Here is a 27,970-nt window from a genome sequence, read left to right on the forward strand (position 1 = left end):
AGTCACTTCCCTCTGGCAGGAGGCTGCGGTCCATCAGGACCAGAACCTCACGCCACAAGAACAGTTTTTTCCCATCTGCTACCAGCCTTATGAACAAGGCCAAGAGCCGCCTGTGACACTGGACACTGCCTCTATCCCCCATTCAGAACTTAAAAGATTCTGCGTTACATTAACGCACAATTTACTGAGTGTATACAGCTTCTGTTTGTGTGTGTGTGTGTGTGTGTATGTATGTATGTATATATATATATATATATATATATATATATATATATATATATATATATATATATATATATATATATATATATATATATATATATATATATATATATATAATTTTGTTTTGTCTGCACCATCAACACAATTCAAATTCCTTGTAAGTGCGAACCTACTTGGCAATAAACTTGATTCTGATTAAACTGTGAGTTGAACTAAGAATTGCTACCTTATTTTAATCCATTTTTGACTTGTTCATTTATTTTTCTTTTGCATGTTTATTTTAGTAGTGAGTAGAGTTTCCTAGGTTATTGAATTAGAATACTGTAACAGGGAGTTGTTTGGTTGAATAAATAATAACGTGTGGAATAGTAATTGTTTGTGTTTATTTTGATTCAGAAGTTATATGGTCTTTGAGAGTACATAATTACTTCTTTTTGAGTTAACTGAAATCAACTGAGACATTTTCATTGGTGTGTGATAAAGGAGTAAAGACGAAACTCTAATTGCAGTTATAATTTGAGTGATCAACGCTTGCTGGATAAATCTCATCGGTCAGAAACCGGTCAGATCACATTGTTCCAGTATAAATAAGCTCATAACAGCTAATAAATGCATTATTGGTATTAATCATTACAAGCTTATAGCCCTGGGATCTAAACCATTTGAATTATATTTGTTATAGCTACCATTTGAGGAAAAAAACAGACATTGTACATTTATTTCATGATCCAGACTGCATTGCCAAGTTAGCCTATCTTAGACATATTCAACATATTGAACAGCCTCAACCTCTCCATCCAAGGAAGCTACACATCTATCCTTAAAGTTAGTGACAAAATCACCACCTTTATGAAGAAGAAGAATGCAAGATGGAATAACAGACATTTTCCCCAACTGACTGACTTTTTAAACAATGAGAAGCTGTCTGTTGCTATTGTGAGGGATGTTGTGACTTCACACCTAACATCACTGTGTGAGAACTTCAGCTCATATTTCTCTGATGTGAACACTGATGCCTGGGACTGGGTGCTGATCCATTTTCCCCTCCTGCAACAAGAAATGGATTAAGAGGTAAAACAGAAGAACAGCTCTTGGAGTTATCTTGTGACAGAACATTGAAGGCCAGATTCCAACAGGAAAATCATTCAGACTTTTGGGCCTCCCTCTCACATGAGTATCCTGAACTGGCTGCTGAGGACATGAAAATATTGCTGCTGTTTACGACCACTTACCTCTGTGAATCAACATTTTCAACTCTGACTGTAATGAAGAACAAATGCAGAGCTGGTTTAAAAAGTGGAAGATGATCTTAAGAGTTTGTTTGTCATCCATGCCTCCAAGAATAAACTGTGTTGGGAGAGACGGGCTCAGCCTTCTCACTAATTGTTATTGATGTCATTGATGAATGGCTTGACTGTGTGTAACAAAGCCTAAAGTAGATATTCATAAGAATGTTTTGTTTTTGTTTTCTGCTAATAGTATGAATAAGATGTTTGTTCTTATTTATGGAGCCACGCTTCATAAAAATAATTTTTTGTTAAAATTCCTAGTTTGCACGTGTCCTTTACTTCCATTGTCTAAGGAATGACACCGATATTCAACACCGAATTAATATAACCTTTTTAAAATAAAGTATAATTAAAGGCTACCATTTTATAGAATATTCTTGTATTTCACTTTTACATGTCCCCATGTTCTAGTGGGTCCCATGGAGGCTCTGACATAAAAGAACAAAGTAAATGTGAAATTATTAAAATGCAAAAATACAGTATGCGCACTGGCGCATTTAATTTGTCCGTTACTTTTTGCCAGCCCTCTCTCCTGGCTTTAACAGACTTTGAGGTGTTCCCTGACGAGAGAGCATGAAATTAATTAATGACTCAATTTTTTTTAATTTGAGTCATTAATTAATGACTCAAATTTGGTATAACCTTCCATTAAAAGCTCGTGTTCTGCTTGAGAGAAAAACTGTGGGCGTTCTTTGAACCCAATTAGCCGGATCATGATTAGCCGGATGAAATCATCTTGGATGTGTCATTTGATCTCGAATGTTTTAAGCAACGTACAAAGAACGGACCCCAGGCAACAGTGCCGAAATCATGACACAATGATTGTGGAGAAAAATATTTTTGTTGCATTTATTGTGATAGTGATAAATTGTTCAGCACAGACAGATCGTAGAACACAGCGAATTAAAATAATATTTATAGCAGCAGAAAATACCATTACTGGACAGTCAACAGTCCAGCAATGGTGAAATTTGATGGTTTTATTTACATTAAAGTGGAATGCAAGAAGCTTAATTGTTAATAGCCAAGAGTTAATCTTTTATTGAAAGACAGAATGTTGAATCAAATATAGTCTGTTTTCAAGAAACCTGGTTAAAACCATCACTTGATTTTATTCTTAATGGATATATAGCACTACATAAAGATAGAAATCCAAATGTAGGAGGAGGTGTTGCTATATTTGTTCAGCAGGGAATTCGTTTTAAATTTTTGAATATAAATGATGAAATTGAAGTTATAGGGGTTGAGGTATGGATTAGTAAATCAAAACTTAATACATTTTATAACCCTTGCAAAAAAATAAGTAGAGAAAGACTTGATAGTATTTATGCCAAGGAAAATAGAAGAAATATTTTATGTGGAGATAATGCTCATAATACCTTATGGTAAAAGGGATGGTTGATGAAAATGGGAACATAATTGAGGAATTTATAGATGATTATGAGTTAACTTGTCTAAATGATGGAAAAGGTACTAGATTTGATGTAGGGCATGGAGCAGAATCTGCAATTGATCTTACTATAGTGTCAGATCAGATAGCAGGAATTAGTCAATGGGAAGTTATTAATGATAACCCCTTTGGTAGTGATCATTATCCTATTCTGCTTAAGGTGCACAATTTTAAAGTAGCAGTTGAAGAAAATTGGTATCCAAAATGGAGAATGAGGGATGCTAATTGGGAAATGAATAAGAAGATGGCAAGTGACCAATTTATGGAGATTATGCCAAATTTAAGTAACAATATTGAAGAATTAAATTCAATGATTACAAATATGGGCTGCACAGTGTCGCAGTGAGTAGCGCTGTTGCCTTGGGTTCAAGTCCTACCCTGGGTCTTTCTGCGTGGAATTTGCATGTTCTCCCTTTGCATGCGTGGGTTCTCTCTGGGTGCTCCGGCTTCCTCCCACAGTCCAAAAACATGACTGGTAGGTTAAATGGCCTCTCCGAATTCTCTTTAGGTGTGAGTGTGTGTGTGAATGGTTGTTTGTCCTGTCTGTCTCTGTGTTGCCCTGCGACAGACTGGCGACCTGTCCAGGTGAACCCCCCCCTCTTACCTGTTGAATGCTGGAGATAGGCACCAGCAACATGAATCTGCCGAAAAGGCCATTGGCAAATCTACTAGATTAAAGGAAAAGAAAATGATTGAAGATAATAGATAAGTTTTAAATAGGAAAGAGATAGATGGATGTGTTTTAGATAAAGACTTTACATTGTTTCAAATTAATAGAGCTTTGATTAGAGTTAAGAATGCATCTCCAGGTAAAGATGACAGATGCTATAGGATGATAGAACAGTTATCAGATGCTGCTAAAGGAATAGTTTTAAAGTTATACAATAAAGTATGGGAACAAGGTGAATTGCCCTCAATCTGGAAGCATTCAATCGTTGTACCAATAGTAAAGCCAGGTAAGGATAAAGGAGAGGTAAAAGGTTATAGGCCCATAGCTCTAATTTATGTAAATTGATGGAGAGAATGATAACTAAGAGATTAATGTATGAAATAGAAAAAAGAGGTCTTTTATCTTCATATCAGAGTGGTTTTAGAAGTGGACGGACAACTTGTTTAGAAAATAAAATGATAAAGGCTCAGGTAAAAATAGAAATTCTCTTAGCTACAATTTTTGATATTGAAAAAGCATATGATATGCTTTGGAAGAAGGGATTATTAATTAAGATGGATAAAATGGGAATTAAAGGAAAAATGTTTAATTGGATTAAGGATTTTTTAAAGAATAGAACAATAGAAGTAGGAGTTTGGGGTAAATGATTCAAATATTTATGCTATGCAAAATGAAACTCCACACGGTAGTGTATGTAGTCCATTGCTTTATAATATAATGATTAATGATATTTTTGATACTATAGATTTAAGAATTAGTAAAGCGTTATATGCAGATGATGGGGCATTATGGGTGAGAGGAGGAAATATTAGTTATTTAAAAAATAGAATACAATCAGCAATTAATACGATTGAAAGATGGTCACACGAATGGGGGTTTCATTTGTCTGTTGAGAAGACACAAGTAATATGTTTTTCAAGGAAAAGGGTTAATCCAACAGTAGATCTTAGATTATATGGGCATAAATTGAAGCAGGTAAATATCGTATGATACCTCGGTGTATGGTTTGATGAAAAACTTTCATTTAAGATACATATACAGAAGATTGTTGATAAATGTAAAAAAGGTATTAATATTTTGAGATATTTGTCAGGGAATGACTGGGGGGCAACTAGTACATCTTTGTAAAGAATATATGATGTTTTAATTTGATCTGTGTTGGACTATGGATGTATTGTTTATAAGTCAGCTGCAAATTCTTTGTTATTAGATTTGGATAGAATCCAAGCTAAAGCGCTTAGAATATGTTGTGGTGCTTTTAGAACATCTCCAATTCCTGCTCTTCAGGTGATTACTGGAGAAATGCCACTGGACTTAAGGAGGATGAAACTGTCAATAAATTACTGGTTAAATTTACAAGGACATGAGGAAAATCACCCTACTAAACAGATATTCAGAGAATGTTGGGAATATGGCCATCACATAAGGAGTTTTGGATGGGAAAGAAATATGTATGCAGATCATTTGGGGATAAATAATATTAACCTGACTCAAGCCAGACACATGTCGCTCCATCTGGCTTGAATCAGGTTAAAATAATATAGCATGCTGTAAAACCTTAATTAAATCTAAAATTGCTCCATGGTTATTTGAAATGCCAACAGTAAATTTAGAAATCAGAAAAATAGAACAGCCTTGTGAAGGTTTGTATCAAATTATTCAGCAGTATTTAGAAAAAAGGTATGAAAATATGACACAAATATATACAGATGCATCAAAAGAGCAAAATGGCAAAACAGGAGTAGCAGTTTATATTCCCAAACAAAAGTTTTTATAAAAAGAAGAATAGATAAGTTATCAATATTTTCTGCAGAGATGTTGGTGATTATTTTTGGCATTGCAATGGGGGCTGGAGGTGAAGCCTAGAAATGTAGTTATCTGTTCAGATTCAGTTATAAGTGGAAATTCAGTTTTTCCACTGAGCTATATAATACACTGGAGTGCTGATTTTGCCGAAAAACTGAAGTCACTGGCCGCCATCTTGCTCCTCCCTACTCTCACAGAGTCCCATAGAATTTGGTTGCAACAACAAGCAGTTTTCTGGCTCAGTGAAAACGTTTCACAGGTAATTCTACAGTCAGTGGATTTACCAACACCATCAACTACTAGGAAATTAGGTGCTGAAATATTTTACATGTTATTCATATTAAATAAATATATATATGTGTATATATAAGTATGTGTATATGTATATATATGTATACATATATGTAAATATATGTTTTTGTACATTGTTATTTATATATTTATAAATGTTATATATATATTTAAATAAATAAAATGCAAAATATTTCAGTACATGACTTTCTCAGTACTTGATAGTTTTAGAACATAACATAAAAGTATATGGCATTTGACATTTTAAAAGTCTTAAGCCCCCCTGAACATGAGAAAATCATCGTTATTCGATGCTGTAGCGCACATATTCCCTAGTTACTGGGGGGAAATAGGGAGTACCAATATGGCGGCTGGTGGCTTCAAAGCGACTCGTTCTAACAGCGGCTATTTGCACTTTAGTGTATAATATAGCTCAGTGAGTTTTTCGGCAAAATCAGCACTCCGGTGTATTATATAGCTCAGTGACCGGTACGGATCGGGTAGTGACAACAAGTCTGCTCTGATGTATGCTCGATAAAGAGGGCGGGGCGAGAAGAACATCCGGGGATGTGGTGGGTTCTCGCTCGACCAGTGCTCGGGCTGAGGCTGATGACGTGTCACGAGCACTCGAGACCACTCGAGAACGCATATTGAGAAACGGCCCTCGTTTTGCTGCGAGGCCAGAATCGGGAGTGTTGTTGAATCTGAAAGAGAGCAGCAGCTGCTGCAGGTGATGAAGTCTGGAAAGAAGTCCAGCAGCTGGAGGCACAGCGGAGAAACTGGAGGGAAGCAGGAGCTCAAAGAGCGGCAGGACGCAGCAGAGGAGACACCGATGATGGGGGATGTTTTCCAGCCCAGAGTTCTGCTGCACCGATTAGGTTTGGAGATTTCCTTCTTCATGCTAACTGTGTGGATGGAGCTAAAGTTTAGGAGCCGTTTTCAGCAGCTGATGGATTCCTCCTCTTCATCACAACTCGTTGCAGGGTTTCCCCCAGAAAACTGAGTAAGCCTGCAGCTCTGCACATGAGGTGCTAATACTAGTTTAGCATTTAGCATAGAGGTGCTAATGCTAGTTTAGCATGTAGCATAGGAGGTGCCAATGCTAGCTTTTTTTCAATTAACTTTATTTAAACAAAGTGAGTACAAACGAGTAAGCAGCAGTACGATTACGTGGAAGGCTTAGTAGAGGCAGATTTCAAAATGGAAATGCAAAGTAACATTGATACGGAAAAAAGAATATGTAAATGATAATAATGAAACAATAAACACAGCAACAGGGAGATTCATATGTTAGGATTGTTGTACATCGGTGGGCAATTCCATTAGTATTTCAGTCAGGTATTTGTATGATTAGATACATTTAAGAGATGTCAAATATATCTTGAATTCAGATAAAAGAAAATTGGGGAATATCTTAACACTCTGTTTATGAATAAAGAATTTTGCTAAACACAAAATTAGGTTACAACAGATTTCTATTGTTTTGTCTTTCAATAGTATTCCAAAAACTACCATATCTGTAGAGATAGTACAAAGCCCTCTAGGGGACATGGGGATTTCTTTTTTTTTTTTTTTTTTGCATTACCTCGCAATACTTTTGCGTTCCCTCGCAAAGGTTTTTGCGTTCCCTCGAGGTACGGCTGATTTATTTGTTGTGGTCTCTTGTCATTCACACACAACAATAAACCGTGAGAGCCGAAACCGCAAAGCTTTGTTTTAAGTGGAAGATCAAACGTGCTTCTACACTGCACATACCACTGTGATGCATTCACAAGCGTCAGAAAGTTATGGTGCTTTTCCAATAGACCCCTTGCAACCACGTGACTCCGTTACCCAGAACCCCTTGCGTGGCGGCCATATTGGTTGGCACGCCATTTGACGAAATGACGAGTTCTCCAGGTATTTTTCTTCTTTAGATAACGTATCACAAGATCGTTTTAAGAGTAAGTTGATGGTTGATGGTATCAGATTGCCAGATCCACACAGCAAAAGCCTGAAGGGACGGAGCGAGTCTGTGAAATGCTGGCCAAGGGTTTCTACCGCGCACAGCTGCTTTATAAACACGCAGGCCAGTACGGACAAGAGAGCACGAAAGCCCCTGAAACCACTGGACGGCTACAATTATTTTATATCAGGAAAAAGGCTCCAGCAACGCCCGCGACGCCATGAGGGATTAAGCGGTCAGAAAATGGATGGATGGATGTTCAGACATGTTTGTGTAACAGCACAAAGCAGAGGAAGACCCGCCCGGTAGGTTAAAAAAACATCACTCACTACGGATTATTTAGGTGTTTTTGTCTTGTTAAAATGGGTGGGGGTGTCGGCGACATTGCAGCGTAAACACAGAAGTACTAGCGCCCGTGAACGGGCGGAGGGGAGGTGGCGATCGTTACACTGGCCGGAGAGCCGCCGCTGTCTGGAGCAGCAGGAAGCGGGTGCTGCTCCAGACAGCGGCGGCTCTACAAGGGCCGGAGAGCCACCTCCGCCGCCGCGGCTGCTGCCTCCGCCGCCGGAGAGCCGCCGCGGCCCGTGTAACGATCGCTACACGGGCCGGAGAGCCGCCGCTGTCTGAAGCAGCAACAGCTACACGGGCCGGAGAAGCCGCTGTTGCTGCTTCAGACAGCGGCGGAGGGGAGGTAGCTATCGCTACACGAGCCGCTTCTCCGGCCCGTGTAGCGATAGCTACCTCCCCTCCGCCGCTATTTAAGTAGAACAATGACTAGAGCAGAATTAAGTTGTATTTACCGGAGATGAAGTGTAGACTGCAAATTCTCTCGTAGTATGATCGCTCCCCCAGTCCATTGGGAGTGTCTGCCTGCGCTCTTTTCATTGAAAATATCCAATTCTTTCTTCTTTCCTCATCCTTCGGTAAACGACAGAAACGTACATCCAACGATTTGGAATGCCTCTCTGTGCAACCGGGAGCGCAACAAGTCGTAGGCATTGTTTAGATTCCATAAATAAACGAACTAAAAGTACGCTCTAAATCACCCGTTTTCTCATGTAGTAGACGGGCTGTCAGGCTAGCCTGCCCACCAAGATGGAGGCGCGCACCCCCGATCACGTGACTGTGACGTCAGATGCAAGGGGTCTATTCATTGAATGTGAGCCTCCCCTAGGAATAGGTAAAGATAACCCCCCCCCCCCCCCAACCACAAACCTACCCCACACAGGTCCCTGCAGTAAATGCATTTTTCTTTTGTGTTCCTAGAATGCTGTGTTTCAAAAACAACTGATAGCCCAACACATGTTTTTTATTGTATTTCTTTTAACATAGTACATTCATAAAAAAGGTCTATTCATAAAATATCCATCCAAATATTTCCATCTTACATGCTACTTTTACTGAAACATCACGGACAGAGGGCTTAGTTTTAAAATTGAGCTGTCATTAGAGCAAATTCATAAACAATTTTCAACAGCAGACAAACTGAACTAAACAGATGCCAATGTCAATCTGAACTCACGTCAACAGGAGACATTAACTGAAATAATAATAAAAAAAGATAACCTGAATTTAACAGACGTCAACATATTCCATATTCCAATCTACTTTTTAGGCTAATTATACACAATTTAGACATATTGCTATTTTAACAAACAAGCATTTTATTAGTTGTTATCTCTTATCTGATGTATTTCTGATTTTTGGCACTTTGTTTTGCCTTGTGTTATAGTGCTCTCTAAATAATGATGACATTCACGATGATTATAATCAGAATAAACTTTTCCATCACCTCCCAGAAGCTGGAAAGAAAAGAGACAAAAACATTTTGTCTCTTTTTCACACCTCACTTACTAACTCTAATATTTTAGTCTAAATACTTTATCCTAAATATTTTAGGCTAAAATATAACACTTTTTATTTGTTTTTCTTCAATCCCTCGGTGATGTTTAGTAATTTCTGCCAAAGGCTGCAGCATTTTGATTTAATTCATCTGAATGCAGTATTTGCAAGCCATACTCTGTTTGGGTAAAAAAAAACTGTCTGTGATTGGCTTTAACAGCCGATGAGCAGGTGCGTGCGAGCAAAGCAGCGCACGAGCAGAGATGGAACTCACCGCGAGGACAGTGGGTTGAGAAGAGTTTTTCAGACCGTGCCAGACCGGTTTTGAGCGTTGAGTTGTTTCACTGTGCGCTTGGATTGGTTCCAGCGCGCTCAAACAGAAGGCACGAATATCGCTACACTGTTTCACAGAGTTGAGCGGCAGCGCTGTCTTCTTCTCTGTGTTCTCGCACCTCCCCTGTGACTCTTTGGCGCCCCCCCCCCCCCCAGGGGAGGCGCGCCTCACCGATTAATCTGCGTTATTTTTTTTATGAGTTTTTTTTTTTATTAATTAATCGAAATTAACGCGTTATTTTGACAGCCCTAAAATATATATATATATATATATATATATATATATATATATATATATATATATATATATATATATACATACATATACTTAACCAGTGATCATTTTCATTCATTTTACCCGAGATTACCTGACCTTGGAAGTTTTTTAGAAGAATAGCTAGTCCTGCTGATCTTGAAGAACCATGACAAAAATAAGCTTCATCTCCCCATTGTTTAGACCAGAAGTTATCATGTTTTGATTGAGTATCTTGTGAAAATGTTATATTTGCATTTTTCCCTTTACAAAATAAAAAGAAACTTTTCCGTTTAGTCAAATCTCTTAGGCCCCTTGCATTAACAGAAAAGTTAATGTTGCAAATATGTGGTGACTCTGAGTGCTCTCTCACTTAGACTTAGACAACTTTATTTGTCATTTTGTATGCACAGAGTGCGTACAGAACGAAATTTCGTTGCATACAGCTTGTAAATTGCATTAAAAGTTAAATTACAATTTTAGGTGCAGCAGAGATTTAAAAGTAAACAATAGATTTAAAATACAGTATAAAACAATTGAAATGTAAACAATGACGGTGATGACATCAGAGGTGTTCTGTCCGACCCGGACTGACTGAGGTCTGTTGGTGAGGAAGTCTAGCAGCCAGTTTCGAAGGGGGTGCTAAAGCCCAGATGTTCCAGTTTTCCCACCAGATGTTGTGGGATGATGGTGTTGAATGCTGAACTGAAGTCCAGGAACAGCATCCGCACGTGCGTGTTCTTCTCCTCCAGGTGTGCCAGGCTCAGGTGAAGAGCAGAGGAGATGGCGTCCTCAGTGGAGCGGTTCCGTCGGTAGGCAAACTGGAACGGGTTGAGTGTTGGGGGAGACTGTAGACGATGTGTTCCTTTACCAGCCTTTCAAAGCACTTCATCATGATGGGAGTCAGTGCAACAGGCCGGTAGTCGTTGAAACAGGTGACTTGAGGTTTCTTTGGCACCGGAATGATGGAGGCAGACTTGAAGCATGCTGGCACTGTGGCTTGGTCCAGCAAGGTGTTAAAAATATCTGTGAGGACACCAGCCAGCTGACCTGCACACTCCTTGAGCACCCGCCCAGGTATGTTGTCGGGGCCTGGGGCCTTCCGCGGGTTGACCTTCCTCAGAGTCTTCCACACGTCGGCAGTGTCAAAGCAGAGGATCTCCTCTTCCTGATGGGGAACAGCTTTCACTGCTGGAGTGCTGTTTAGTGCCTCAAACCTCCCAAAGAAGTGGGATGCACCTTTTATGTTTGTGTAAACTAAGTCTAGAGTGTTCTTTCCCCGAGTTGCAAAATCCACGTGTTGATAGAAATGAGGGAGAACAGTTTTCATATTTGCCTGGTTTAAGTCCCCAGCAATTATTGTATTGCTGGGGATTTTAATAATATTGTGAAAAATGCCGAGAGTTGGTCAGAGCTGTACGCAGCCGCTGCCTCAGGGGGCGCCATCGGAAGTCAATTTTTTTTTTTCCCCCCACCTGTTGGGAATGTGAGTTTACCTGCGTGTGGACCCAGCTGACTCTGAGCTGAAAGTAAATGAGCGACGACTTAGTTTAGGATAAACATTAAAGGATGCTGTACACTTGTTTGTAGAGAACACTGTGCAGACTCTACACTGACATCTTAAACTCTACAATTGAGCGCACTTATTGGCTACATTTGTTGTGAAAAACTCGTATATTTCCCACAGCAGACACCCATTACACACCTTTTGAGTCTGTGGTGCAGAGAGGCTGCAGGAGCTTAAGAGTCACAGCTGCCTTGGAGACTTCTTTCCAGCGAGCAATTTAATGAGTGTGACGTTTCGTCCGCGCTGGTTAAATTGGGTTCTGCACGTACTAATTTCTGCCTTTATTACGTGGAAATACCTCAGGGTGAGATCTGTCGCTGTTTAGAAATTTTAATAAATTAAATCATGAACATACAGAGTTAAAATAATTTACTGCATTCCACAACTTCCGCGGGGGGGGGGGGGCCCTTGTTGGCAGGGCGGCGGCCCCTTGTTGGCAGGGCGGCCCCTTGTTGAATGGTAGGGGAAACACTGCAATAAAAAAATAAATATGGTAGTGCAGCCTCATTCCTAGTTACCTTAGCATTTGGGAACAGTGTAAACATTTGATGGTTGAATGAGAAGCTGTGCAACAACTAAAATGATGTAAACAGTAGGTCTGCAACTAATTATTTTAATAATTAATTAATCTGTCAATTAATTTTACAATAAACCGATTAATCGGATGAAAAAAAGTTTTATTCCCATTTCTTTTCCCCAAATTGAACATTTAGAATAAAAGAGAAAATAAGTGCATGTAACACAAGTCGCTACTTAGGTTTTCTGTTAAAATATTAGGTAATAAATAATTTTGCTTCAAATAAAGAAGTTTATGTTGACTAGTTTTATTCAATGTCTATATGAACAGTGATTTACCACAACAAAAGTGAAGCTGTAAAACTGGGGGGTCAGTGCAGTTTGCCTGAACCTCACCCTTGTTCTAGTGTATCTAGAGAAATAACTGGGCATAATAATGAACCAGAGCAGAAACACCACTTCTGACAATCAAACCAGCAGCCCGTTTATAGACTGTTTCAGCACATCCTGTAATTTATGTAAATACTACATGCTACATTTGTCCTTGCACATATTTTTCTTCCAAATACTTGTTGTTTCTTCCGAGGGTTTTACATTTTTGAAGGTGTCCTTTAGGAATTCTTATGTTTAGTTTTTCTGTCAGCGTTTGTAATTTAGGTCTGCCTCTTATCATTCTGAGTAGGAAAATCAATCAATAACTCACTTTCCAGACTTATTGAATAAGGAAACGGTGAAGTGGTCAATTCCAGCCCTTTATTGAGAAACAGAGCAGAGATTACAAAGATGGAAGTAATCGCACCCAACGGTCTGGCTGCAGCCTCGTCTGCCCTGTTTCTGTCCCTCCTCTGCTTTCGCCTCTCACTAATACCTGACCGCAGCCTTTCTGTGAGGCAAAACAAAGACAGCCATGTCCTATTCATTAACATGTCTGAAGTGGCGTCAGGTCATAGTGACTTTAGGATAATATTCCAATAATAGTGTCTCACCAAAATGTCATTATGGTTACATAACAATAAAAAATAATCTTGATTCTTGAAAAGTTTTAGAGCCCTGATCCTCTCTCCCACTCAGATTTTGGAATAAAGGTAAAACTTAACAAATTATAATCAAGTGTAAATTGTATTCTGATTGAGAGGGCTAGTTTACGATTCATAATCCACGCAGAGTCCATCTGAACACTTGTTCTGATTAACTCATGAACTTGCAGTGGCTGCATGAGGAGGATAGGGCCGCAGCGCTGTGCAGCACAGAACATTTTGGGATGATCATGATGTCCTCCCGCTCTCTAAACAGCAACAGCAGGAGTTCTCCACCACTCTCAGAACCTGGTCCATTCTGTGGACCCGCACCAGAACCAACGCATCTCTGCGTTTGTTTGTTTTTTTCTGCAGGGAGTACAAAACCTCTGTGGTTGTTTTATGGAAATTCATCAACTTTGTTAAAGTCAGAGTTTCTACTTTGAATAAATCTTGGTGTGGACACACATCATGGTCAGATTATTTGATTTCTATCCCGTTGAAAGAATTATTTTTACTATTTTCTACATATTTTATGTTATTTACTATGTTCATTGCATTTATCATATATATTTACTCTCTTTACTACTAATAAGTTTTAAGGTTTTAGATATTAAAGTGTATTTCATGTGGCTGATCTCTCTCTTATCGTTGCAGAAGGCCTGCAGAAAGCAGAGAAATATGTTGTGACGATAATAAGTGGTTTTCTAAATATATTTTAAACTGTTATGAACTCTATTCAGCCATCTGGAGTGCTTACGCATAACTGTACTGTGTGAACTGCTTGGTTTTATCTTGAAGGTCACAGTTGCTTTGCTTATCCTTACCCCTTAACTTTACAATGGAATCAGGGATTCCTTTGCCTAATAAAAAGAAAGGAGGGGACGGAGTGCTTTTAGAGCGAGTTTTGGAGATCTGTATTAAGCATATTCGCTCCTCTCTTTGCAAGATTTTTGAAAACTAACCTCACTGTTGTCTCTCCTCCTTCTGTTGTTAATGAATGTTTTTTAGGTATCTGAACCTGACACCCGTATGAATGGTTCATTCAGAATACTCCCCAGTCGGTCGAGGCTGATGACCGTTCATACTGAGTCTGGTTCTGCTGAAGGTTTTCCTTCCCTGTAAAGGGGAGTTTTTCTTTTCGCTGTCAATGCGGTACCGCGCACGTGACGTCACCGTCTCAAGAGCAACGCCCCTTTTGCCGCTTAGGTAGGGCATACAGGAGAGAACGCATACAGCAGAGAACGCACGGATAACAGATATGACCGACTTTACAGCCGTTAAACTTTCCCAAGACGATGTCCCAGGCACACGGATTACTGGTCGCACTGTCGAAGAACACACCAACCTTCAGCTCAAACGATGGCTTGAGGTTCGAGGGCTTAAAAAAAGACTGGAAAACTGGCCGAGTTGATGAACGGTAAGCTTTGTTTTTTTTTCCTGCGCGGCGATCAAGGCAGCGTCGGCCGTTTTTTTTGTTGTTGTTTGCAATCACCGTCCAGGAATGGGTATATGTTTAATGTTTGTCTCATTTGAAATGTTTTTGAGTAAGCTATCCTGGTAGCAGGCTATCATGTTAGCGCCTGCTACCATGATAGCCTGTATGCTGTCATGGTAGCAGGCGCTACTTTATTAACATGTCGGCCACCAAAATACTCTTACCTTGACTTAATGTCGCTGGAATTGGGTCAGGATGTTCTTCGGTTGTGCCCTTTCCTCCGACAAAATGCTTGCTACATATGTACTTGAATTTGGTAACTTTTTCCGGGTTGAACTGTTGTGTAGGCCGACCGCCCCGGTGTTCCAAGCGTACACATTTCTCCTTGGCAGTCTTGAAGAAAACATCCTTCATATGCGGCCGATCAGCGTACCTCGAGTCGCTGTTGCACGTTCCATAGCAACAATGTTTAAAAACCATGGTTTTAGATTTGGAAAAAGCAGTTGTTTACCGAGTAAAACCAAGGGTAACGCACGTCTCTTTTACAGCGACACAGCGGCGGACTATGCAAGCATGCCCTACTGCGTACCACGTGATGTGACGTCATCGTGACGTTGTGTTTCTAAAAATAGCTCGCGCGCGGTACCGCATTCATGCTTGCTTAGTATGAGGGATTGCTGCAAAGCCATGGACAATGCAGAAGACTCTCCGTGGCTCTACACTCTTTAGGAGTAATGCTGCTTGTCAAGATTTTTGATGCAATCAACTGATTCCCTTATATAGACCAGTTCACGCTTGACGTCAGCGCTACATCCGGGTCCGCGGGTAGGCAAAAAACAGTACTGTTCTCGTGTACTACATGACAAAACGGGTGATTTAGAGCGTACTTTTAGTTAGTTTATTTTTGGAATCTAAATGCCTACGACTTGTTGTGCTCCCGGTTGCACAGAGAGGCATTCCAAATCGTTGGATGTACGTTTCTGTCGTTTACCGAAGGAGGAAGGACGAAGAACGAAGAAAGAAATGGATATTTTCAATGAAAAGAGCGCAGGCAGACACTCCCAATGGACTGGGGGAGCCATCATACTACGACAGAATTTGCAGTATACACTTCATGTCCGGTAAATACAACTTAATTCTGCTCTAGTCATTGTTCTACTTAAATAGCGGCGGAGGGGAGGTGGCGATCACGACACGGGCCGGAGAAGCCGCTGCTGCTGCTGTAGCAGCCGCTTCTCCGGCTGTCTGGAGCAGCAGGCTGCTGCTGCTGCTCCAGACAGCGGCTCTATTACGCCCCCGTTCACGGGCGCTAGTACTTCTGTGTTTACGCTGCAATGTCGCCGACACCCCCACCTATTTTAACAAGACAAAAACACCAAAATAATCCGTAGTGAACAATGTTTTTTTTTAATCTACCGGGCGGGTCTTCCTCTCTGCTGAAACGCGGGGTCTGTGTCCGACGCCGCTCTCTGATGTTACACAAACATGTCTGAACATCCATCCATCCATTTTCTGACCTGCTTAATCCCTCATGGCACCGCGGGCGTTGCTGGAGCCTATTTCCTGATATAAAATAATTGTAGCCGTCCAGAGGTTTCAGGGGCTTTCGTGCTCTCTTGTCTGTACTGGCCTGCGTGTTTATAAGGCAGCTGTATATGTCGGGGTACGGAACTCTTGGCCAGCATTTTACAGACTCGCTTCGTCCCTTCAGGCTTTTGCTGTGTGGATCTGGCAATCTGATACCATCAACCATCAACTTACTCTTAAAACAATCTTGTAATACGTTATCTAAAGAAGAAAAATACATGGAGAACTCGTCAGTTTCTCTGTTTGCGTCCGCCATTTTGTTCGCCTTTTGCCTACCAGTCCGGCGCGCATGCGCGAAAAACCCGCATCAAAACAATAACAATGAACTGGTCTATTGGAACTTTTTGACCAATCTGTATAATCTGAAGCACTCTGTATAATCTGACCCAATCTATATAATATCATTGAATTTGACTTTGTAAAGTGCCTTGAGATGACATGTTTCTTGAATTGGCACTATATAAATAAAATTTTATTGAATTCTTGCCACTGGCAGAAAGTGTGAGAAATATAGGAATTTGTCACAAGACATGCAGGTGATTGGTACGCTTGACGATGGATAAAACTTTCACAGACAGTCCCCGCGGCTCATGGAATGTGCTCAGACCTGGTTGCAGGAACAAACTAAAGGGGGCTGTCTATTTTTCTTGGGTGTACAGTTATTGAGCCAACATTTTATTTGCTTCAGGCTGAACAGCGGCTCTATGACCACTCCTACAGTGCTGCAAAAAATCTCAATAAAATTAAACATTTTAATGTCATTTGGTGAGTTTTTAGAAGGAACTAATCAGAAAATTATATAAAAACACTGTAGTTGTCATGTTGTGGCGGAATACTCAGAACTTCTACATTTAAATAAAATTGCGTCTCTTTGCACTAACATGGTGCCTATGGGCACTAAGTAGCCCCAGGGGCCACATGTGTTGCAAGCAAGCCTATTCTTACAAAATCACAATCCACCGGTGAGCTTAGTCCCAGATGTTATCTTATTCTGTTACCGTATTTTTCGTATTATAATGGACGCCTGAAGTCCTTAAATTTTCTAAAAAATTTATGTTGCACCTTATGTGATTTAAAGTTATATCTGACTTATTTGATGTGGTACAATGTGCTCAAAATCTGTTAAATGTGTAAGTACAACTTTGGTTAGCATCAAAGCCATTCCACTCAATGGATATTGGGAGCATTACGATACCTGATCCAACCCTTCAGTAGTCTGCCTGACTTTAGAGACTTGTGTACGTGAAGGGGCAGAGTTTTGAAGAGTTTTTAATGCGCCTTATATTCCGTTGTGCCGTATGTGTGGACATAGGCTTTGTCCAATATTCCTAATGTGTCTAACATTTTGTTATAAAAGCATGGCTGAAAAGGTCAATATCGTGTCATCAGCACTTTAAGGTAAAAAAGATAGCTCTACAAAGAACAGAGTTTTTGAAGGTGTTATGTAATATTTTTCTGTGTTTTACTGTTCTGCATGTTCTGTCAAAGAATTTGTTCTAACTAAATTACCTAAATATATCTTGTGCCTCAATTCAGGCTGAGATCCAAATACTCTCTAATGTGCATATTGTGTTTCAATGTTTCCTGCAGATTTTAAGCAGAAGATGATTGTTAAAGGAGAAGCTTCTTTAGACCACAGACCTCCTGATGACTTGCATGACCCAAAGGCCCTCCAGATCAAGCAGGAACAGAAGGGAGTCTACATCAAACTGCCAGGAGAGCAGCTCAATGGGAAGGAGGTGATTAATGCCATCAGGTTTTCAGTGGCTGCTTCTCCAATAAATACTCTAGATAATGAACAGTCTCTGCTGCTCTCACAGGTTTATCTAGACCAAATTAAAGGCAGAGAGCTTCCAGAAGAGAATGATGGAAAAGAATCCAGTGGAATACAAGATCATGGAGATGCTTTCATTTCTTCAGAGGCTGAAGACACCGAGGAGGATGAAGACGACAATGATGTAGATCACCCTCTGTTTGAGCTGAAACACATGTCATATTCTGGATATAAGAAATGTTCTACAGAGAAGAAAAATGTGGAGTCATCTAGGAAAGTCTACACAGGAATGAAGCTTAGTTGCAAAGACTGTGGTAAAACTTTTATGGGAAAATCTGATTTAAACAAACACATGAGAATCCACACAGGAGACAAGCCTTTCTGTTGTGATCTATGTGGACAAAGATTTAGCGAGAAAGGAACTTTAAACTCTCACATGAGAATCCATACAGGACAGAAGCCCTTCCGTTGTGATCTATGTGAGGAAAGATTTAGCCAAAAATCACATTTAAACAGACACATAAGAATCCATACAGGACAGAAGCCTTTTTGTTGTGACCTCTGTGGGCAGAGATTTAGTCAAAAAGAAACTTTAACCACACACATGAGAATCCATACAGAACAGAAGCCTTTTTGCTGTGACCTATGTGGGCAGAGATTTAGTCTAAAAGGAACTTTAAACAAACACATGAGAATCCATACAGGACAGAAGCCTTTCAGATGTGATCTATGTGGACAAAGATTTTGCCAAAAAGGAAATTTAAATGCACACATGAGAATCCATACAGGACAGAAGCCTTTCTGTTGTGATCTATGTGGACAAAGATTTAGCCACAAAGGAACTTTAAACACACACATGAGAATCCATACAGGACAGAAGCCTTTCTGTTGTGACCTATGTGGACAAAGATTTACACATAAAGGAAATTTAAACAAACACATGAGAATTCATACAGGACAGAAGCCTTTCTGTTGTGACCTATGTGGACGAAGATTTAGACATAAAGGAAATTTAAACAAACACATGAGAATCCATACAGGACAGAAGCCTTTCTGTTGTGATCTATGTGGACAAAGATTTAGCCTAAAATCATCTTTGAGCAGACACACGATAATCCATACAAGCCAAAAGCCTTTCTGTTGTGACCTATGTGGACAAAGCTTTAGTCAAAAAGGAACTTTAAACACACACATGATAATCCATACAGGACAGAAGCCTTTCTGTTGTGATCTATGTGGACAAAGATTTTGCCAAAAATCAGGTTTAAACAGACACACGAGAATCCATACAGGACATAAGCCTTTCTCTTGTGATCATTGTGAGGAAACATTTAGCCGAAAATACCATTTAAAAACACATATGAGAATCCACACAGGATAGAAGCCTTTCTCTTGTGATCTATGTGAACAAAGATTTAATGTAAAAGGAATTTTAAACTCACACATGAGAATCCATACAAGACCCAAGCCCTCTCGAGAAGATTTCGAGAAGTCCTCTCAAAATCTGAAATAATTGTTGTTGATCGCAGCAGTGTACAACAATTCTTATTGAATTGGCTTGTAGAGCGCAGTGCCTTGCCGCACAGAGACGTCACAGGATGTGATGTCGGGCGGCCATAATGGTGCCCAAATATGGGCAATAATGGCCGGCCCCAAACAGAGTGAATGACAAAACAATTTATGCTTTTATTTTCTTGTTGATTAACGCTAAATTCATGAAATCACCACAGACGTATTAGTTTTAGGTAAAGCTAATGATCCACTGATTTTTCCTTGTGGACTGGACTCTCTTAAACACACACATGAGAATCCATATAGGACAGATGCCTTTCTGTTGTGATCTATGTGAACAAAAACTTTGCAGCAAATTTAATTTAAAACAGACGCATGTAAATCCATGCAATAAAAGACAAGGCAATGTCATTTATATAGCACATTTCCGTACAAGGACAATGCAAATGAGTTACATGATTAAAATGTAGGAAAATAAAAATGTACACAAATAGTTTGAATAAAATGTAGGAAAAGTGAAAATTAGAAGAAATATTAATGATTTTATAAACAATTGGACTACAAATTTAAATTAATGATGTTTCAGTTAAAAGTTTAACCAGAACAATCAAAATCAATCCTAAGCAACTTAGTTTATAATCTTGATTTAAAAGAACTCAGGCTTTCAATAGGTAGAATATTGGAAGTTAGCTTGTTACAACAGGTTGGAAAGTCCTTTGGGGTCATCAGACTAGTTAAAGTGCTGTATAAGTACAAGCAAATTACTGGATTAGGTTTGAATCAAAGGAACTTGGTGGTCTGGAGGGTTTATACACTGATAACAAGTCTGTGATGTATTTAGATGCTAAACCTTTCAGGGATTTTATAGATTACCGCATTTATTTTAAAGACTATTTTCTGAGATACAGGGAGGCAGTGTAAGGACTTTAGATCCGGGTGGATGTTCTCTACTTTCTTAGTCTTAGTGAGGATGCAGGCAGCAGCGTTCTGGATCAACTACAGTTATCTGATAGACTTTGTTGGTGGACCTGTTAAAACATCGTTTCAGTTTTTGATTTGACTAAAATTAAATGCACAGATTAGTTTTTTCATAACCCGTTGAGACATTCGTCCTTTAATCCTGGAAATATTCTATAGGTTGTAGAAGGCAGACTTTGTAATTGTGTTTAAATGGCTTTGGAGGTTCTTTTTTTTTTGTGAACATTCTTTATTTAAGATTATTATGAATTCAACACACATACATATGTGTATTTATGCATGCACTTACATAAAGAAAAACAAAAAACAAACAAAAAAACAAAAAAAAACACACACAAAAAAAGGGGGGGGGGGGTCTCAGCAAATATTTAAGTCCATTTTGGCAATTGACATTTCTTTGAGAGGTTCTCATGGGCTCACATGAAAGAGAAATATACATATCCAGTGTCTTTCAATAAAAGAGAGAGACATATAAAGGGGACTAGCAGCTTTTTATAACACCTAGCATCTTTATCAGAGTGGCCATCCAAAGTGGGAAATAGCTGGGGTCCAAACACTCAGAAAAATGTCAATTTTTAAGTGAAGTTTTGCTGTTATCTTTTCCATTATGTACACATTCTTCAATCTTTCTTGCCATTGTTGAAGAGTGGGAGGCAAAAGCTTGAGCCAAGACAAAGTTATCATTTTTCTTGCTACTAGTAGCAGAATCTGTAGTAACTGGAATTCCTTTTTCCCAATATAGTCTCCTGGGGTCAAACCCAGTATATAATGCAGTGGGTTCAGTGGTAACGTAAACTTGAGTATTTTTTTAATTTCTGTCTGAACCCCCTGCCAGAATGGAATCAGTATTGGGCAGTCCCAAAAAATGTGAGTGTGATCCCCAATCTGATTACAATTCCTCCAACACACATTCGTAGCATTTCTGTTGTATTTTGAGATACTAAAAGGTGTTCTGAAACATCTCATTCTTAATTTCCAATCAAATTCCTTCCAATTTGGACTGTGGGTGATCTTAAAACCTTTTTCACAAATCTCCTCCCACTCATCATCTTCAATAATAATGTTCATTTCTAGTTCCCACTTTTGCTTTATATCTATAGAACTGTCAGAGAAATGCATCTGTAAATGTTTATATAGATTAGACATGATCTTCCTCTTATTATTTTCCTCCACACATTTTATTAAAAATATTTCTAAAGGTGATGTATTTTGTTTCAAGGTAGGCCATTCTTTGTGTGTCAAAAGATAATCCCTTAATTGTAAGTACTTATAGAAAAATTTTGAACATAATCCATATTTATCTTGTAATTGCTTAAATGACTTAATATTTTCTCCACTAAATAACTGATTAATTCTTATTAATCCTTTCTGAGCCCATCTCTGATAACCAGTATCTAGTTTGTTTGGGAAAAAGTCAGCAATCTTGGTTATTTTTATCATGCGTGATATAGTTAAAGGTGCTCCTATTTTCTTCCTGACTAGAGACCAGACTCCGTATGTACAATTAATCCACTCGTTTTCAATTTTTAAATCCTTCCAGTTTTTTCCCTCCATAAATGGCATCGCTTCAAGAGGTACCAGTGGGCAAGCATTGTTCTCCAGACAGATCCAGGTCGTCTCCTCATCCTGTACAAGCCACTCGACCACAACGCGAAGCTGTGTTGCCCAGTAGTACAGTTTCAAATTAGGCAGACCAAGGCCACCTTTTCCTCTTGGGCTTAACAATAATTTCTGTCTGATTCTTGGTTTCCTCCTTTGCCAAATAAAGTTATTAATAATTTTATCTAAAGTTTTAAAAGTGGAGGCAGGTATCCAAATAGGAAGTGCCTGAAATAGATACATTAGTCGTGGGAGTACATTCATTCTCACTGTTTCTATTCTGCCCAAAAAGGACAGAGGGAGAATCTCCCATCTAGACAGGTCTGATTTTATTTGTGCGATTAATCTACTAAAATTTTCATTAAATAGTTGTGAAGTTTGTGGTGTAATCATCACACCTAAATATTTGAATCCCCTCTTGGACCAATTGAAAGTGACCTCTTTATCTAAATCTGTAGGCCATTTTCCCACTAACATCATAGCTTCTCACTTGGTTTCATTAACTTTATAGCCTGAAATTTCTCCAAAATCTTTTAAACTAGTCATAAGTCTAGGGATTGAGCTCAGAGGATCAGAAACATACAAAATAATGTCATCCGCATATAATGATATTTTATGAGTGACTCCACCTGCTGTTACTCCATGAATTCTAGGGTCTGTCCGTATTCTTTCTGCCAGGGGCTCAATGCTGATAGCAAATAGTAAAGGCGAAAGAGGACATCCCTGCCTAGTTCCTCTTTTTAAACCAAATTTCCTTGAGGAGTATCCATTCACCCGTACTATGGATGTGGGTCCAGAATATAGCACACTAATCCATTTAATAAAGTCTCTATGAAATCCCATTTTTGCCAGTGTGTGTTTTAGGTACTGCCAGTCCACCCTATCAAATGCCTTCTCAGCATCAAGGCTGAGAAGCATTGAAGGATTCTGTTTCTGCTTCGCCACAGAGATCACATTTAAGGTTCTCCTAATATTATTTATCCCTAAACGTCCCGTTATAAACCCTGTTTGGTCTGGCTTAATTATTGTGTGGATACATTTTTGAATTCGGTTTGCCAGTATTGTGGTTAAAATTTTCAAATCACAGCAGAGCAAACTTATTGGCCTGTAGGACGAGCAATTTATGGGGTCCTTGCCCTCTTTGGGAATTATAGATATTATTGCTTCTGACCAAGACTTTGGGGGGTCGTTATTTGTGAGGGCATAATTAAATACTCTTTGTAATAGAGGGGTGACCTCAGTTTTAAAATGCTTATAAAATTCCACCGGGAATCCATCGACTCCTGGCACTTTGTTGTTCTTTAAATTTTTTATGACCTCCTCAATTTCCTGTTTTGTGATTGGATCTCTCATCGCTTTACCATCATTTTCAGTTAGTTTTGGTAACTGAATTTCACCCAACACATTCTTAATCTTCTCTATTTTACTGTCTGTTTCCTCTGAATCATAAAGTGTCTCATAGTAAGCTGAGAAGGCTTCTGCAATGTCTTTAGGATGCGACAGCATTTTCTTTGTGAGAGGATTCATTATCTTTTCCACTGTGCGATCTGCCTGTTTCTTGCGCAGCTGAAATGCTAGTAGCCTACTGGCCCTATTCCCTGATTCATAATACTTTTGATTAGCAAACCGTAATGCCCCCTCTGCCTTGTGCATCAACAAAGTATCTAGTGTTTGTCTGTATTCGTCAAGAGATTTTAAAGTTGTTTCATCATTAGTCTTTTTATGTTCCTCCTCCAATTGTCGTATACGATTTTCTAACTCTACTTGTTTTTTGTCGCGTTCTCTTTTTATTTTGGATGACAAAGAGATTAACTTACCCCTCAGCACAGCTTTTCCAGCTTCCCAAAGAGTTGACACTGATACTTCCCCATTGTCGTTATGTTCCATATACTCAGTCCAGTCTCTTTTAATTCTTTGAACTATTTCTGGATCATTTAGAATTGAGACATTCATTCTCCACTGTTTAGGTTGTTTATTGTTCTCTAAATTTATTGTCATAACAACTGGACTGTGGTCTGATATTGTTATTGGTTCAATATGGCAATTTGTAACTTTATGTGCATCCTTCTTTGAAACGAAAAAGAGATCTATTCTGGAGTAGCTTCCGTGGACCTTTGAATAAAAGGTGTAATCACGCCCCTTGGGGTGGCTTTGACGCCATATATCTATTAGCCCCATTTCTTCAATCAAACTGGGCAAAATTTTAGCCTTCTGGGACACCGGTCTCTGTTCATATGGGTATTTGTCCAATTTGTGATTCATCACACAATTAAAATCCCCTCCTATTAGTATAAATCCATCAGCTTTTGCTGTCAGAAGAGCTGAAATATCCTTAAAGAAGCTAGGATCATCTTCATTAGGCGCATTGATGTTTAAAAGGGACATTCTCACTGCTCTAATTGTACCTACAACCAAAATGTAGCGTCCCTTTTTGTCTTCATACGTGTTCTCTACAACGAAGCCTAGTGATTTATGACATAAGATGGCGACTCCTCTCCGTCTGCCCCTTTCACATGAAGCACTATAAACCTGCCCTACCCATTCCCTTCTAAGTTTTTTATGTTCCGTCTCATTAAGGTGGGTCTCCTGAAGCATTGCAATTGAACAATTCAGCCTTTTTAGCTGGGTCAAAATTTTATTTCTCTTTATTGGATTGTTTACTCCATTTATATTATATGTGATAACTGTTAATGTATCCATTTTTATAGCTTAAGGTTTTTGGGTTTTTCCCCTCTCCTTTTTCCCTTCCTTATAAACATACCTAAGTGACTATTGTTTCTTCCTTGTAGCTGTGCTTAATAACTATCATCAGTGTAATGTCAAAAGCCATAGCAACATAGAAAACATTGTTTGCCGAGAGACACAAAACATTAAAGAAACAAAAGAGTTTTCCTGAACATGAAAAACAACTGTGAACTTCCAATTCCCCAGTGGTTTGCCCCTGAACTGAAGTGAACACCAACATGACCATACAAACAAAGTCAGGGGGTCCCCACTCCTGATCTTCTTTAGGCAGAGAGGCAAAGCTCTCTGGGTGTTGTGCACAAAGTGCCTGGGCGATGGTCCTCCAGGACGTCCCCGAAGTGTCCTCACACCGCCATGGTTGTAAAGTTTGCTTCATCCAATTTTCCTCCTTCTCCCTTCCCCACTGTTTTGTAACTTATTTTCCAACAATTATGTTATAGCCTAAAAGTCAATATTTTATGATAAATGATACTCCCTTACAAGTATAGTTTAGTTTTTCTTTTATTCTACAATTATTGTCCATTGTCTTCCATATTCTTCGTCACAAGGTTTTGTCTTTATTTACCTTCCATCCAGTTCTAGACTTGACACGAGGACCTTACTCACGACCATTGGCTCTCTCCTCTCTGTTGTCACCATGGATAATGGCTCTGATCTCAGCAGGGTTCAGCTGTTGGTTCTTCCTCTTCTTTCCCTGGGTTGTCCATCCGTCCCTCGTCAACTCCTCTTCCAATATCTCTCTGTCCTCCAGGGGTGTTTCAATGCCAAGATCTTTCAATGTAGAGTGTGCTGCTAGAAGTGAGGGGAAGAGTTTTGTACCCCCGTTCATGAAGAGTTTCAGCTTAGCTGGGTATGGTGACTGGGCTTTAATGTTCTTTTCTTTTAGCTTCTTTATTACCTCTCTGACCTTTTTCCTTTTCTTTTGCAAGTCAGGTGAGTAGTCATGGTCGAAATAAATTGTGTGCTCTTGGTACTTTATGTTTCTTTGCTTCCAAGCTTGTAGTAGCACTTTTTGTTTTACATCAAAGTCCAGAAACCGGGCTATAATGGATCTTGGGGGCGCCGCGGCTGTAGGTTTTGGGCCTGACGCTCTGTGTGCTCTTTCTAGTTTAATGACAACTTCTTCCTGAAACTCTAGAGAAGTGCTCAGAAGGTCTGTGATAAAGTTCACCATATCTTCTTTTTCCACCCCCTCTGGGATGCCATACAGCCTGATGTTATTACGGCGGAGTCTGTTTTCCATGTCGTCACATTTAGCCGTGAGGATAGCTTCTCTTTCTAGCAAGTGTCCCAGCGCTCTCTCCTGCCGTATGCTTCGGTCTTCCGTTGCACTTACTCTGTCCTCCGCTTGAGTCAATCTTCTGTCCAGCCCCTCCATTCGTTTCTTTAAGTCCTCCATGGATGATTCTACCCGGTGTAGAGAGCTCTTCAGGTCCCGAAATGAGTCGGTGTTTTCCTGCCCCAGTTTTCGTAATTCCGTTAGCATCACTGTTTCCCCGCTAGCATCTCCTGTAGCCTTCAACGGTGTAGCTTCGGCTAACGTTAGCTGCTTGGAGCCTGCCGTAACGTCCTCTTTTCTACCGGCCTTCATGTCTTTCGACTAGAACTCCGTCCTCTTGAGCCCTTTCCTTTTAGTTTAGTACTCATATATCACTTTTCATTACTTTGTCGGCTATTTATTGTGGGTCTGGTGGAGCAGCAAAATTATGCGTCTGTCTTCTCCATTGCCTTCCTGGAAGTCCGGCTTTGGAGGTTCTAGTGCAACGGTGCTCAAACTGGGTCCCTGGACCCTGGGTTGGGACTCCGAGAAACTGTTATGTCGAGCCTGAGGAGGTACTGCTGAGGATGCGTTGTGGTTTAGCCAAGTATCACAATGTAAACCATATTAGGTAAGGTTAAAGCCAAATCAGCTAAAATTAGAAAGCATGACAACAATTACATCAAGTTTGGCTTTATGGACAATGCGGATAGGAGACCAAAATGTTTTGCCTATTTTTTTTGGGCCTGTTCTTGAAAACGATATTTCTTTTTTATTTCTTTACATAATAAAAATGTTAGTTTTATCAAATATTGCACAACTAAAAAAAATCAACAAAACATTAACAATTGATATCAAATGGAGGGAGCAGCAAATCTCTAATTTTACTTTATTTCTAACAACATACATAATCTCTGATGTGTTTAATAATTAAAAAGGCTGTTTAAAAGTAGTATCAGCCTGAGGAATCTAAAGGGGTCTTTGGAAATCTTTTCTCTTTGGTAAAGTGTACCTGGCCATGAAAACTTTGAGAACCCGTGCATTAGTGCACCCAGATTTTGGGCCTGATCTGTGGTTTAATAGCTGAAGCAACAAGCTGTGTGCAAAAATGTTTTACTTTTGTTTTTATTCAATTGAAGGAAATTTTGCCACATCCATGCATTGATTTCGACACAATGTTGTCACCATATGACAAGGTGATGTAGAGCTAAATGTCTTCTGTATAGGTATGGTAAGTAATGTTTTTAATGATCTGAAGTAAAGGGACCATGTAGATATTGAATAGGGGGGGGGGGGGGGCAGGATGGACCCTTGTGGAAGCCCACATGTGATTTATTATTTTTTTTCTTTTCTGATGTAAAGTTACATACTGAAACAAAAAAGTCCCGTCCTTTTAAATAGGATTTAAACCAGTTGAGTGCTGTACCAGAAAGGTTAACACAGTTTTCTAGGTGCTCTAACAGAATGGAGTAATCGACAGTATCGAATGCTGCACTGAGGTCCAATAATACCAGCACCGTGGTTCTTCCACTGTGCTTATTTATGTGGATAAAGGTGGTCTTTGTACTGTGGTGAGCACAGAAGCCTGACTGGAAAACACCAAATTGGCTGGACATTGTTGAGAAGGTGTTTAATTGTTGAAACAGCTTTTTCAATAATCTTACTGATAAAGAGGAGCTTTATTTGGCTGAATTGGGACATTTAACAGTAGCAGTGGCAGTACTTTCAACATTTAAGTGCTTTTAGTGTTTACTGTCTCTGATGTTGCAAGGCAGCATGGATAAAAATAGCCGGCACGATAGTTGGTTTTAGCTTGCGAGGTTAACGACCCCTGTTATCAATTTTGTTGGAAAAATTACTCGACGTCTTCTGGAGAGAA

At 39.5% G+C, this 27,970-nt stretch overlaps 1 long non-coding RNA gene across 1 annotated transcript; it reads left to right on the forward strand.

Moving 5' to 3' along the window:
• Positions 1-6,565: 6,565 nt before the first annotated feature.
• Positions 6,566-18,404, forward strand: LOC118557885. The gene is made up of 3 exons (XR_004928077.1): positions 6,566-6,606; positions 17,816-17,964; positions 18,046-18,404. It is a non-coding gene; the product is annotated as an uncharacterized LOC118557885 (long non-coding RNA).
• Positions 18,405-27,970: the final 9,566 nt, after the last annotated feature.

Source organism: Fundulus heteroclitus, chromosome 24, assembly GCF_011125445.2.
Source record: "Fundulus heteroclitus isolate FHET01 chromosome 24, MU-UCD_Fhet_4.1, whole genome shotgun sequence".
NCBI lineage: Eukaryota > Metazoa > Chordata > Actinopteri > Cyprinodontiformes > Fundulidae > Fundulus > Fundulus heteroclitus.